The sequence below is a fragment of the Panulirus ornatus genome, chromosome 8 (assembly GCF_036320965.1).
Source record: "Panulirus ornatus isolate Po-2019 chromosome 8, ASM3632096v1, whole genome shotgun sequence".
Classification (NCBI taxonomy): Eukaryota; Metazoa; Arthropoda; class Malacostraca; order Decapoda; family Palinuridae; genus Panulirus; species Panulirus ornatus.
The window spans coordinates 41,063,033-41,078,785 of record NC_092231.1 but is presented as its reverse complement, the minus strand read 5'-3'; the positions used below and the strand labels follow the sequence as shown (position 1 = coordinate 41,078,785).

The following is a 15,753-nucleotide window of genomic DNA, read 5'->3' as shown; positions in this document are numbered from 1 at the left end:
CCTAAGATCTTGTTTGAATTAAAACTCTTATATTAATTTGTCCTCCATACTACGCACCACTGCCTCTCTGCCACGTTGGAACCAGATCGTTCTGCGTAGGATTCATTAGTCCAAGTCCTTGTTGCTTCGTCTCACTTTGACTGAGACAAGCCGGGCTTCATACCAACCCTTTATATATCGGTGCCGATGCCTTCCACGGCAGTTTCATTCCAGACGGTATCCTGAGGTGTAGTGGCTCTTCCCCGAGGTGTGGTGTTGTGGTAAGGGAGCAGAACGATTTTGTTATATAAGTTAAGCTGCTTTTGTGGTTAAATGCACTTGTGATTAACATAGTCTTATGTTGTGTGCTGGGAAATTGCTTTTCATTTGATTTGTGGTAATATTTTTCTATTCATGGGGATGTGATTTACGGATTCATTGTTGATTGAATTTGGTTAATTAGTTATTATACTTGCTGTTGCTTTGTGATTTTGTTACTTCTATGTTTTGATTAATAATACTGATCATTATCAACCTGGGCTCATTCTAGACCTAGAAATAATTTTTCACGATCATTTATGACGTGTCTTCTCCCCGCAGTATAACCTAGACAACAGTGCTCTATATCGACCATTACTTTCATTAGTGTGAGCTAGATTCGTTATAGTATATACATGTTTATGTGGGTGAGTTGAGCCATTCTTTCATCTGTTTTCTTGCGCTACCTCGCTAACGCGGGAGACAGCGACAAAATATGATATATATATATATATATATATATATATATATATATATATATATCTGTAGAATAACGAAAGAAAAATAATTTGTTGCTAGCAAGAGGACAGGCAAGGAGATGAGAACTTTATCATATTCTCTTCAGCGCAGCGAACCACTGAATGAAAACGAGGATATAAACACAGGAATCCGGAGAAGATTTGGCTCAGTGGTAATGATTTTACATATGTAATCTGGATGCGCAACTGAAGACTGGGGCCAAAATTCTTCCTTAGAGAGAAGCAAAAAGAACGAAAGTGAAATTTTCACACAATGTAAAACTATGATCCACAGCAAAATAGGGTAGATATCACGTCATAAAGTAGGCCCTGTTTGAAATACTACACTGAGTCTGTTCCTCATTGGAAGCACTTGTAACAGAGTTATGTATCCGGTAGAACAAATAAGAATACAAGTCATTTCACACACCTGATTAAAGAATGTTGACCTAAAAGACATCACGGAACTATTCCTGAGTACAGAATACTGTGTTGGGAATCTAGATAATGCCATCCCAGTAATGATATATCTAGGAGAGTTCAGTCTATCACACAAATGGAAACTAATATGATTTCCGAGACTTCGAAATTTGAGTCTTGGGAAGTAAACACGCATAAGAAAAGCTTCAACAAATAACAAACTCCACGAGAAGGAAGAACATCTAAGACCAAATATTCGCGAGCCAGGAAGACTTATTTTCTCGCAACAGAGTCGATATGCATATAGTCTTGAAGAGTTAGCCTTAGTCTCGGAGCATAGTCACTTCTGGAGAAATGCTCAAGACATCTCGTTACTTACAAATACAGGCTGCTGAACTATGCTGGTAGATACCTGGATAATATCCGTAAACATATAACCGAACCAGTTAATGGAGAAACCTCGAGGCTTCCAGACATGCACCCACGTATACCGGAGAGTGAGAAGGAAAAAAAGAATGAGAATAAAAGAAACATACTGGACCATGAATGTCGAGTCTTATATCCTCGAAGGAACGAGTTAGGGTTCTAAGTCGCTCCCCCGATCTCTCCCCAGGGAAGTCAAAGGCTGCAAAGTGAAATTGAAACCAACGAAAAAAAGGAAGAAATATTGAAAACAGAACAATCTGCATATATAGATTGCACGTAGAAGTGATAGATGACTGGAAAGAAAACCTACATATAATTCTATTTTCTCTGTATAATGAGAAGATCCATACGTACCAGGAAAATCTTAACATGGTTGATAATTAATTAGTATGCAAATTTTTCTAAAAAAGAGCAGGTCTAATTAGTTCCAGTGTGCCGATAAATATACTCGGAACTGCTTCTCCGAAAGAATTCTTCCACTTAAGAATCAACGTTCAGGTTGATTTTTTAAAATGGAGTTTCCCTTACCCAGAAAAACAAGTCTGTTCCAATCTACATAGATGAAAGAACAGACAGCATACATGATAGATCTACAAAAGATCTATATTTCTGGAGGCCTGTTATGAACAAAAGAAAATGACGAAAGAAAAAAACACTGGTAAATTTATTCAAGGCACATTTACGAAAGTATTTCGGCGTCATCCTGAAGAGATTGAGAAAAAACTCTCTACGTAATTCCTATTCATATTAGAGAAGCTAACTTTTTCAATTGGTTACAAGCCAATTTCTCTGACACAATTTTTCATACCTGAATTCAAAAGAAAATTCATAGGATAGCCCACGCAATCCAGGCAGTGTGGATTTCGTGCTGGAACATCCTGTCTTACACAGCTGATCAACCATAATCAAAGACTATATAGGCTAGTAGACATGAGCTCGCTCTCGTCGCGAAAGATAGTGACTGCTTTCGATTGCTGTGGACTGTATGCTTTACCATGACTGCCACAGGTGACGGGCATTAAGCTAGGAGTCCGCGATGACACGAATGATTGATGGATTGAGAAGGTCCCATATGCATATAAGTGAAGAAAACTGACCATCTTTTTTCTAAGGCTTGTGATCACAAGTCCCTTTGATACATATGAACGTAGGGTGACATAACAAATGATGTATGTGAAGTTGATGATTGGAATTTCTCGAAGAGTAACAGTTATGATATGAAATTCACTGTTAAAAGATCTGTCCACAAGGAGAGGATGATTGCTTTACTTTCACTTCTTCTCCTTGCATCTAACAATAATTATAACCATTAATATAATGACGTACAGTATGGCAATAAAACAAGAAGCAAAAATCCTACAAAACATATGCCAGAGAAGTTTTCCGTTAGGTGCCCATGATCTCAAACGGCGGTACGACCCAAGCTCCTTCACTAGGGATGAAAGGAAGAAATCAAGCCACATACAAGACGGAAACAGAATTAATCACAACCGAGAATGAGTCTATTTTTCTAGGGACAATTATGGGAAAGAGCGTTTTGTGCGGGGAGAATATGGAAGAATGTGGTGTGAGGTGGGTTAATTAAGTCAGGTATGACAGTGTCGGAGAGATGTATAGTACTGAACACGGTATGTTTGAGAGAAATGAGCAGAATGTGCTAAAATGGTTTGAGCATATGAAGATGAGTGAGGAGAGGTTAAGAATACATATGTGTCAGAAATCTAGGGCACAAGGAGTATGAAACCGAGGACGATATGGAAGGACGGGGTGAAACAAGCTTCGAGTTCTCGTGACCTGAACATGCAGGAGGTTGAAAGGCATGGAAGTGATAAAACGAATTAAAGCGACACGATATACAGGGGCGACTTCCAACCGGTTAGTTGAACCACGGCATATGAAATGATTAGGGGAAACCAGAGAAAAGTCTATTTAGGGGGTTGTGGTCCTAGGGTTAAATCACCATGACTCGTATCCGTAACGATATATACGTATGTGTGTGTGCTGTGTGTGTGTGTGTTCACCATCCAGAAAATCTGGACCTCGTCGCTAATTGCAATGTTGTAACACAAGCCACAGCAACAAAAGCAGTGAGAAGAACAAAAAGGTTCTCGCAAAAACGAGAAGAACAAACGCAAACACTACCCAAGCAGCACCAGTGTCAATACACCAAACACGCACACACACACACGAAAAAAAAAATACAGCATCACAATAGAACAACACCGAATGCTATTGGAAAGAGAAACAAAACAAAAAAAAGTTTTCTGCAAGTCCGTCGTGCAAATTGAATTAGAGAGAGAAATGGAGATAATTCTGGTCCAAACTACGTAGACACTAACGACAGCAATACCCCCATTACACGGAGCATCGCGGGCGATAGACAGACAGTTGGATGCGTAGCCAGAATCATGTGTTCATCGAGGATTTGGACAGATTCCCGATGCAAAATTACCGTAGGGTCAAAGAGAGGAATTTGCATCCCACTCCCTACCTGCTGCCCCCGCCTCCCAACGGAGCCCTGCATGCGAAAAAAAGTGCGTGTGTTGTGAGGGCGCTGCCAAAAGGATAATTGGTGGTTGCATATACATCAGCGGTTAGTATAGGGCGTAGTGCATTGTAAAGTGAAGTATGTTAGTGGTTGAGTTGCTGGTTTTTTTGAATGAGGGGAGGCAGTGAAAAAAGGACACGCACACAAACTTAAAAAAAAAAAAAGTAAACAAGGGAGGAATGTTTTTTGATTATATGGTTTCTGTGGATCAAAGTTTCCCAGCTTTGGCCAGTTGGACAAAGAGATGCAAAGAAATAGATGCATAAACAAATAGACAAAGATGCAAACACACACGCATGTGCCTCCGTGATGTAGTGGTGGACGTTACTCATAATGAGTCGCCACGCATGGTTCGAATCCTGGGAGCTGCAGTCGGCCCATTCCCAATCCAGTTGTTCATCTTCCCTTTGGGATCTTCGATTAATGGATACCTGCCTTAGGCGTGTGTGTGTGTGTGTGTGTGTGTGTGTGTATATAAAAACACTAAAGACATGTTACACATATGCAAGGTTAAGAGACTCGGCAATGCGAGTGTAACGCTCTCTCCTTGTAACATACAAATATAAGTTATACAAACACATTTTGTGTGTGTGGCTACTGCTGCCTGTAGTTTCTGCGTGGAGACCGACACCACGGGCACTGACCGTAATTCTAACTGCTTCTCTCCTCTAATAGCAGACATGTGGTTGTTCCTTCCTCGTTTTAACTTTCCTTCCTCCGATTCATTACCTTTCTGTTTTATAATGGTCAGATCTGCAAACACAAGCGGTGCTTTGATTAGCTGCTTCCTTCATTTTTCTCTTATTATACTTTCTTTTCTTTTGAGATAGTCATGATTTTGACGAGTGATATCCACGCTATGTCTGTCGCTATGAAAATGAAATGGTTAAGTTCCTTACTTACGTCTGCAAGCCACTCAGCTACAAGCCAGTAGATATTCTGTTCGTTGCTTAGAAAGTCCCGTCGGATATAAAGAGTATGATTCAACGAGGGAAAGATATGCGGTGGGCGTGACGCGCTTCGCTACGGCATTCGGGCAAGATTTCGTCGTAGGCGCTCATAGATGCGAAGGTACACTCTCTCTCTCCCCCACACACACACATCCTTATGTCACCGAGGCCTCCGCTGTAACACAATGAAATCCACCAACGAAAGTGGGGAGGGAGGGAGGGAGAGAGGATTGTGGGCGTCCACCAGAGCCAAGGTGATACCGCGTCTGAATGCCCAAAGGGCCGCCTCCCCGGGTCTCGCTGGGTGATTTCTCTCCCTGGCTCCATTCAGAGTGTGGCGTGTTTCTGTGAATTACTAGCCGCTCGACTTTCTTTTTTCCTTTTTTTTTTTTTCCTCTCTGTGAATGAGGTTAAGTTGCTATGTGTCTCCACCACGACTGATATAGCAGGGAATATAGTAAGGCCATATGTATATATTTTTTCTTTCTGTATCAACGCCTCCCAGATGTTTATTTGGAGCGAAGAAGACTGAGGTGTGGAATGGACATTTTGGCTGTGGGCATATTTTTCATGTATCTTGCACATGGCTGGACCCAGACTGAGCTAAGAAAATATTAGGGTTTTCTGTGGCTTAAAGTTATTTATGGCTCTCGTTTTACTTTCCGGTTTAGGGACGGAATGAAGAAAGATATCTACTTATAATTAAACGTATAGGTAATCACGTGAAAATAGTGTCCATATTTCAGATTTTTGTTCCTGTTTTATTCTCTGTGGGAGTTTGTAAGTCACGCTCCCCATAGCTGAAGTATTCGTTCCTATATTATAAGAAACGGTTTGATTAGATTGAAATAAAGTAAATTTTACGGACGTATCAAATAAAAAGAATCGTCTCTGTCAGCATCCAGTGTTCACTTATCGCTACCTGAAAATGAGCACAGACATTTTGAATTTAGAGTTACTCCCTATGTGGCAAATTTTAGAAAACTGATCTGTAAGACTTTTAGATACAAAGACACTCATTTCTGGTTCATTCATCCTTTCGTCATCCCTGAAAATGGCACCAGTCTGTAGCCTCGGCGTTCTATTGCAACGTGACAGGCGGGATACCACTAGGTCCACTCTTAGGTCCCTACGGTTTTCCTTTCGTGTATCAGTGATATAGAGGCAGAACTCATCAGTGGATTCTCAACATTGGCCCAAGACATGAAATCAGTGTGTAAAACCCAAAGAAAAAAGCGTTTAATGATTAAAATGGATTTGGATAAATCGATGCCGTGATCTTATACATACACTGCAGGCAGTTGTGTAAACCATGCATTCTAATGCATATTCGTGATAAGAGATTGAAGAAAACTATTTTCTGTAAGCGAATATTAAAAGTACGAGAAGAAAATAGTATTTGGAATGATACTCAGCGACGATTTGAGATACGCAGAGCAATTATAGGGGCTTTTAATACAGGAAACATTGTTGTTTGATAGAAATATTATATATAGAGAGAAGATTGTTGTGTTTGATAGAAATATTATATAGAGAGAGAAAGAAGGAAGACACAGTAGATACTCTTTACATAGTCCAAGTCAGATCAAAGTGAATGTAAACTGTTCAGAATTGATCCTGCGATATGAAATCAAGACGAAAGAAAAAACTTGAACTAGTTCAGTGAAGAGCAACCAATTCAATTATATCTCTCGGATATAAACCTTAAGAAGAGAAACTCGGACATCTGAAAAAAAGTAGAATATTTTATCTCTTAAAAACAGAAAGCTTTGATTCCAGGAGATTTAATCCAAGTTTTCAAAATATACTATATCAGTATCGTAACTCGGGACAAATCCTTCTCGTTGTATATAGTCACTAGAAATAGCTACATAAGGTTGAAGGGAAAGAGGTATTACACAAACGTTGGTGAGTCATATTTTTTACATAGGAAGAATTTTGAGAAAATTGGAATGAATTACCAGTACTTAAATCGCCGCTAAACAAATGCTTTAATCACATCAAAATTATCAGTGAATAAGCCTCATCAGAAAGGGCATTGGAATGTGTACTTATTTTCAGCCAATTTTTTTTTTTTTTTTTTTTTTTTTTTTTTTTGAGCCTAAAACACATCCTATAGAATCTAGCGGCTGATATTACATCAGAGGGTGTTTTTTTTTTTTCACCCACATTTTCTTAATAGAATCTCTATGGCACTGTATTCACTCCACACTATATATAGTCCTCTACCAATAGCTATTTATTGGCGATAGATGTGTCGGAGGAGAATCTCCCTCCTTACGCGTTGCCATATAGCTCTTGACCATACATATTGCCACATATTCTTGACCATACACATTGCCTCGTAGCTCTCTACCATACACATTGCAATGTAGCTCTTGACCACACACATTGCAATACAGCTCTTGACCATACATATTGCCACATATTCTTGACCATACACATTGCAATGTAGCTCTTGACCACACACATTGCAATGTAGCTCTTGACCACACACATTGCAATGTAGCTCTTGACCACACACATTACAATACAGCTCTTGACCATACATATCGCCACGCATGCTTGACCATAAACAATGCGACATGGTTTTCTACCATACACATTGTAATACAGCTTTTCGCCAAATATTTGCGACATATTCTTGACCATACGCATTGCCACATACTCTTAACCATTCACATAGCCATACAGCTCTTAACCATGCATATTGCCACGTATTCTTGACCATACACATTATCAAATGGCTCTCTACCATACACATTGCAATACAGCTTTTGGCCATACATTTGCCACATATTCCTGGCCATACACATTGCCACGTAGCTCTTAACCATAACTGATAATTCTTATGTTAACTTCGCTCTTGTCCTGTGCTCTATCATCTTCATGTAACAACATCCCTGACTTGTAATCTTTTGTTTCACTACTCCAACTAGATATGTTTCAAATATCCATGGTAACATAACACACCCTTGTTACACTCTAATCTCTCAATCCAATACTGTTTTTAACATTGTCTCATCTCTCTGGGCAAGCTTTTTGCCAACATCGATTGGCTTACCTGCTGCACTGCAGTATTAACAGATTAAGCAGTCCTTTGTCATAAGTTCTATTGTGGATATGAAAATTTTAGAATAACGCAAAACGCATCTTTCTCTCTAGACTTTCAAGTGAGATTCTGAAGGAGGTTAACCCGTATTTACATCTCTCTAAGCATCCTCTCCGATCATCTGAGTCGTTTCTCATCTCATCCTCTCATTCCTCCTTGTAAATATTCCTGCTACCACGCTTTCATATATATATTGCATTAGAAGTGGTTTGTTAACCAAGTCACCCTTTTACCTCACACCATCTCCCCCGTTGCTCGTTCCACCATAATGGGTTTACTACACTTCTCTTCTCTTTCATTTTTTTTCTCAATCTCTTTAAGCACTATTTTCCCCCAATCCAGTCTAGCACTGCGATTACTAATTCCCCCGGTTGATATTTCTATTTATCCAGATCACAAACATTTATTTTTCTCTCAATATGTTCTTTTCCTTTATCTTTGACGCCTTTGACTTGAATTTTATAGACTCTTTTACGCATTTGTCTAGAAATATCATTCCTTTCCACTGAGATCTTTCTTTTCGTCTTTAATCCAGTGTTATTATTATTGCAGGTACAGGAGAGTGGATCGATAAAGTGTTGAGTAGTAAGTCAGCTCTTGAAGGCTGAGGGAACGGTGGAGATGGAAGGATCAGAAGGCATAATCACCACATTTTGGATGCCTGAGAGGAGGGATGAGGCCCAGGAACAGATTACTGTGGAGGGTGAGTACCATGAATTGGTGTAAAGGTATTGTAGTTCTTGATTTTCCTTGTCATTGTAAACATGTATTAAGATTTTACTTTGGATTGAGCTGTGAGGTTATGATTATTTTTCTACCTTAGAGGAATGAGGGGTTGAATGACGGGATAAACGCAGAGACTGTCTATCCCATTGAGAGCACAGTGTATATGGTCATAGCAGCATCCTACATTCTCGCATCTTCTCTCACTCTCTTTTCCGCTTTTCATTGTCACGTTTTTCTGTCCATCGATTTCTTTCCATAACTAAATTTCATAATATCTTCATTACTTCACTGACTTCTACACGGTAGAGCAAAGATTGATCTTATTTGCTCTTTTCTTAATAATTCTTAGCATTAGTTTAGATATATATCTATTCCTGATTCCTTCCCTCACTTCATTCACAGAACATCTTTACATTCTTCTGGTGAGCAGCAAAAAGACACCCATTATATAATTTTCTGCATCTTAAGAATATACTCATATATTGTCTTATTACTTTTTATTTTAAGGATATACTCGTTTATTTCCATTTATCTTAAGAATATACTCGCAACTCTTTCTTTTACTGATCTATTCTCTTCCGTTTATCCTTGTTACCAGGCAATACTATTTATCACTCAACGATGTGGTATGCTTTCTCATATATACCTACTTTCACTATATATTCTTTCCATTTCTTAATCATATCATCATGCGAGTGTTTATTCCAGCTATTTCACCAAACGCACGAGTGAAGCAGTTTTAGTTTAGGATAGTTATCTGGAAAAGGCTACTCGTTAATATCACACGAATATAAACGACTTTTGCATTTTCATCTAGTTTTTTTTTTTCTTCTCTATATCAATTGTACAAGACTCTAAGATTTGTCATCGACGCTACTTCCTTATGATAGTCCGATCAGACAATATGTTTAGCAGTTAAAGACGCAAGAAGATGGTAGTATTCACTGATTGTCTCAGATCTTCTTCATCCTCCTGAAAGTTTTCACTGTACTCTTAAAAACGCGAGAAAAGTTTGGATGGAAGGGAGGGAGTTCTCCTCTCATACGATCGTTACGTAACGGAGTAACTTTTCTAAATAAGAAATATAGTAATCTTTTCCAGTGAAGCGGTAAAGCCTACCCCTGTACCTATATCATTAATTATATATATATATATATATATATATATATATATATATATATATTTTCTTTTTTCTTTCGTACTATTCGCCATTTCCCGCGTTAGCGAGGTAGCGTTAAGAACAGAGGACTGGGCCTTTGAGGGAATATCCTCACCTGGCCCCCTTCTCTGTTCCTTCATTTGGAAAATTGAAAAAAAAAAAACGAGAGGGGAGGATTTCCAGCCACCCGCTCCCTCCCCTTTTAGTCGCCTTCACCACTTTCGCTCGAGAACCGATCCCTGGCAACCAAGAATAGTATGCGGATAGCGCACCCATAGACCGTACCCATGTGGTAGATGCTTGGTAGCCAAGATTCAGTTCTGATACCCCCAGTGGTAAAAAAAAATAGATTGACTTGAATGTGAGCATTACATGTTCTGATCATTCTCTCTCTCTCTCTCTCTCTCTCTCTCTCTCTCTCTCTCTCTCTCTCTCTCTCTCTCTCTCTCTCTCTCTCTCTCTCTCTTCAAGATATCAAGTTTTATCAAAAAAAAAAATACAGTTCATGAGATATCATCAAATATTTCACTTCACACTTATGTGTGATATCAGATAAGTGAAATGCTCATTCAGCTTTCTTTAGATTAGTTACATTAATGGCATTAAATGCTCTTCATGTTGATTATATATCCTTGATGTATAACACGTCTATAGTTCACTTAGTGCAAAAAAAATGGTTTGATAAGTAAACGTTGATTACACCTCACAGTCATAGACTTCATAAAGCGGTGAGTTGAACAATTAACTATCATGTTGGACGAACATTAAAAACTTTGATATATTAACACAAAACAGCTGCTGTTGCCGTGAGCCATACAGAGTTGAAAAAAAAGAAAAAAGAAATTCTAATCTGAAGATCAAATAGATATTTACACAGGAAATTAGACGCTCGGTGAAATAAAAAGAAACGCGGATTCTAATCAGGAGTTTTAGGGAGCTTATGCAGAGAACGTAAACAGGTCAGAGTTTCTGGTGTAGTGAGGGGGGGGGGTTCTCCACCCTTGGCTAGTGTTGTGGTAGATGCTTAATGTATCTTTAGTGAACGAGACGAGAAAGAGCTGCAAGGTTTACATACGAACAATGGCAAGGAAAATTACACACACACACACACGCATATATATATGTGTGTGTGTTTATATACATATGTATAGATATAAATGTAGTGCATATGAACGAACACTTCCATATATGGTACAGACCTTCAACAGCCATGCTCGAACCCGGGACCTCTGCGCAGCAAGCGGGAGCACTATATTACAACAGTTCACATTAGTGTGTGTGACCTAGCATTTGTTGATAATCACGAGGAAAATGAAACACTTTAAGTTCCTAAGTGCACTTTCGTGTAATGATCACATCATCAGGAGAGATAAAAGACTTAGAACAGTATACCTGTATATCAACTGACTGTTCTAAGTCTTCTGTCTCATTCTTGTATCTCCTCTGACGATGTGATCATTACATGATAGTGCAGTTGACAGCTTATGATTTTCTATTTCACTGCAAGAATGGATGGGAATCCGGTTTTCGGAACTAACAACCTACCAGTGTTTTACATACTTAACCACCTGGTTTCATCGTCTTCAAAGCTTTTAGGGGAAAAAAGGGGGATGAAATTATGAATCACAGACGAAAGATGGTTCAATGAAGTGGGAAGCACGTTTCTATCAATCTTCATCTCGACCAATTACCACAGACGGAAACTAAAAGGGAATTTATCTCTAAAGTCAAGTCTTCCACGTAGCTAATTCCTTCAATATTCTAGGCAAATATACCTGTAAAGATAATCAAGAAGAGAATATTGATACTAAAAGCTCACACACCCACTAGATGGTGCTTCTCCTAAAGAAAATGGCATAATGTAAAAACTGACGTAAGAAAGAAAACGAAAAGAAACAATATCTTGGTGGCCTAAGCCTTTATCTCGGTCTATCATATTTTTTCTTCAGATAACTTCACGTACGCTTAAGTCTGAGAGCTGATGAGAAAAGCATCGGTCAAATAAACCCCTGTAAACCTACCCTGCAAAATATACTTTCACATCCCTTAAAAAATAAAGAAAAAGACTTCCCCAAGCGCTGCTTACGCCAAAGAAATAGAAAGATGAAGAATATGTGCCAGGGTTGATTGAGACGTATCAAAGAGCTTAAGAGCACAAACGTAAACAGATTTGCGGAGAAAATGCGTTATTGAACCACAGGTAAGAGAGTCACTTCATGAACGGGTGGAAAATACTTCAACTCAAGGGCTGGTTATATTGCTGAAATTTTACCGTGTTTGAAAAGCCGACTACACCGAGGTCGGTGACCCAGGGTGGATTTCAGTGGTCCCGATGATAGGGAGGGTAGTATCAGGGAGCGGATCATGGTTTAAAGGATAGGAGTGTGGTCAAAGGTAGAGGATCTTGCCTCCAGGGAGATTATCCTAGTCACAGGGAGAGGACTGTAGTTTCAGGGAGATTACCAGGTAGTCCTAGGGAGATGATCATAGTCCCAGAGAGAGGATTGTAGTCCCAGGGAGAGGATCATAGTTCTAGGGAGGTTAAGGTAAAGTAGTCCTAGCTAGGAAATAATAGTAGTCCTTATGGGACGATAGTAGTTCCGAGGAGGTGTTGCAGGATGCTCAATGGAGGTGGTGGTAGCCCTGAGGATGTGAGAGACGTTACGAAGGAGAAGCGGTGGTAGTCCTAGGGAGAGACTACGGTAGTCACAGAAGGACGATGGAAGTCCTGTGGAGAAGACTCTCAGAGAGAAGATAGAAGTACGAAGAAGGTGATGACGATGATGATAGTCCCTGGGATATGATAGCAATGCCTAGTAGAGGAAAGTAGTCCTCGAAGGTAGTAAGGATAGTACTAGGAGTTGACTGTAGTCCCGGAGAGATGGTCGTAGTTCTTAGAGGGTGATGGGAGTCCAAAGGAGGAAGAAGAGGAGGAGGAGGAGGTGGAGGAGGAAGACCACGAGGAGAGGAGGAGGATGAAGAGGTATGTACTTTCGAATGTCTGTAGCTACTGGTTGCAAACTGACGATTGTGCCTCTGATGCGACGATGATTGTCTCAAATGGTAGTTTTGTGAGTCTTGGTCATCCCGGGGAGGGGAGTGGGATGGTGGTAGTCTTAGGAGGGAGCGGGTGATGGTAGTCTTGGGGAGAAGAGCGGGGTGATGCTAGTCTTAGGGGGAGGAGCAGTACTCCCATGCGAGGGTGAAGGTATTGCCAGCTCTCGTTGAAGGGGATCAATCCGGCAGAATGGGGACGGTGACCCCAGCTAATGGGGTTAGGGCTGGGACAGAAGGGCAACCTCTCCACCCCAGGATCAAATTAAACGTGACAGTGAGGCAGTCATCCTTGTTTTACACATCACCCCAAAATTGTCGAATTTCTCCAGCAAATTGGCCACCAGTCGTTCCAAATGGTCAACAGTATATCTTTTTTTCACCCTTTACTAATAAATAGCACATGTGGGATTGGAGAGTGTGAACAAAGTGCGGAGTTGACTAACAATTCCCGAAACACACCCTTTTTTTCTCCCCTTATTTTTTTTTATCGTGTGTGAGAGCTTGGAGTGTGTTGGGACGAAGTGATGAGACTAAAGGGGAAAAGTGTTTGATAAGAGTGAGATGAATGTGGTTGCTGTGGCTGAGATGGATGGAGAAGAGAGGTTGGGTAGGAGAAGGAAGATAACTGGTTGCCATTGCCGCGAATAATGGAAAGAGTGGTAATAGAGCGAAGGATGATGGAGGTCTATGTATGTATGTGTGATTATAGTTTGTGTGGTAAATGGAAGGAGTTTCACAATCATAGTGTCCTGTTTCTTAACCTTGTATGTATGCATCATGTCTTTATTCCAGCCTTAGCCAGGTACCTGTTATCGGCCAGCCTCTAGGGTGGATGAACAACTGGGTTGGCTGTGGAACAAGATTCTAACCCGAGTAGGGCCGTACGTTTATCATTCAATCTGTCTCATTCATCCGACATTCATATGCTACAAAAGTAATCATTTGCATCTTTTCTTTAACAAGTTTCTTGCTTACTTTCTTCTGATGCTTTCTGGCTCTTCTATTCTTACATCATTTGAAGAAATGGTCACTATTTACGCTTGGTTTGATAACTTAAATGCTGTGATCAAAGTACTCCTTACTCTTCTCTTTTCCATTGTGGGATAATCCAAGTCATCTATGGTTGCCCTGTGATTAAGCATTCTTGAATATGGTGCCATCTGTGTCGCCCTCCTCTGGACCTTCTCCTTCGGCTCTGTCCTTTTCCAGGTGCGGTGACCAAACTTGAGAAGCATGTTTTAGTTTTGTCCTTTTGTGTGATCTGAACAGCTTTGCAGATATTTTTTCATCAATGAACTTGAATGCAGTTCTGTGATTGGCTAGCGGACAGTTGGTCTCCTTGACTGTTCTCTGAGGTAGGATATCTTGGATAGGCCAAGGATGATATCAACTCCTAAGTCTCTTTCACGAACGAATTCTTGCAGCTTATTTCCCACTAGATAACATTCATATCGATTCCTTCTTACGTTATCTTCAGTTCTTCAAGATTTTGACTGTGTACTTTGATACTGCACCTCTCGTCCCTCAGACCATGACGATTAATGTATAGCCCACTGAAATGTACCTTATTCTAGAGTTGGTTAGCCTATCTAAATCTATACTGGATAGGCGACTCGAGATCGAAAGTAACCATGATTGGCTGTCCCAAAGTCTTAATTGCAATCACCTTGACTGTAATCAGTATTTCTTCTCCTTTCTCTTATCAGAGAAATTGCTTTTGGCATTTCTATAGCCTCCAGTAATCTTTTAATGAGGTTTCTTATCTTTCTTGCTCCCTTTTCTCCTTGTCAGTTGTATGATTTTCTCAGTCCAAAAAATATTCAGTGATTCAGGTCTATGAACACCTTCCTATCTGAGTTTTTCCAATTTTGGTGCCACTCATTTTCAACTAGATCCGATAGTGTTTATTCATCGACCGATTAGAATGTGATTTTTTTTTCCATTATCAGCACTTTAGCTAGCAATCTCTTATTCTTATATGATTTGTGTTGTGTTCATGTTCAGGTTGTGTGTGTGTGTGTGTGTATTCGTAAGTAATTTTCTTAAGTCTACCTACTTCTGTTTTCACACTCAGTTCGCTGAAGCCTCCACTCTGATCATATTTTGTAACGAGACGTGGAATGGTTAGAATTCTCATCAGTTAGAAATTAGCATTAGAATCTATTTTCCAATCTGATTTTCTCAGAGATACCAAAAAAAAGAGAAAAAGATCATTATTATTCCGCTATTTCTTTTCAACAACGCAGTACCGAATCCTGGTTGCGACAGTCTGCCCACAGTCAATCCAGATGTTCATCCACTCCTAGGGATTCGTCGATAAATCGGGTATCTGTCTAAAGCTAGGATATATATATATATATATATATATATGTATATATATATATATATATATATATATATATATATATATATATATGTATATATATATATATATATATATATATATATATATATATATATATATATATTGATTATGGCCTCAATTGAAGGTACCATCTCAATTAACACAAGAAACAAGTAATCATCATTCTTAATACTTCTCAAATACTCGCATCGCCAAAAGAAAATACCTCGTACTTTACAGCGTAGTGCATCGTCAC

At 39.5% G+C, this 15,753-nt stretch overlaps 1 long non-coding RNA gene across 1 annotated transcript in view; it reads left to right on the top strand.

Moving 5' to 3' along the window:
• The first annotated feature begins 134 nt into the window (after positions 1-134).
• The window catches only part of LOC139749689 (uncharacterized), an 87,941-nt gene continuing 72,322 nt past the window's right edge, over positions 135-15,753 (top strand). The window contains exons 1-2 of the long non-coding RNA XR_011713015.1: positions 135-260; positions 8,764-8,914. This is a non-coding gene — a long non-coding RNA (uncharacterized lncRNA). The remainder of the gene's footprint in view (positions 261-8,763; positions 8,915-15,753) is intronic.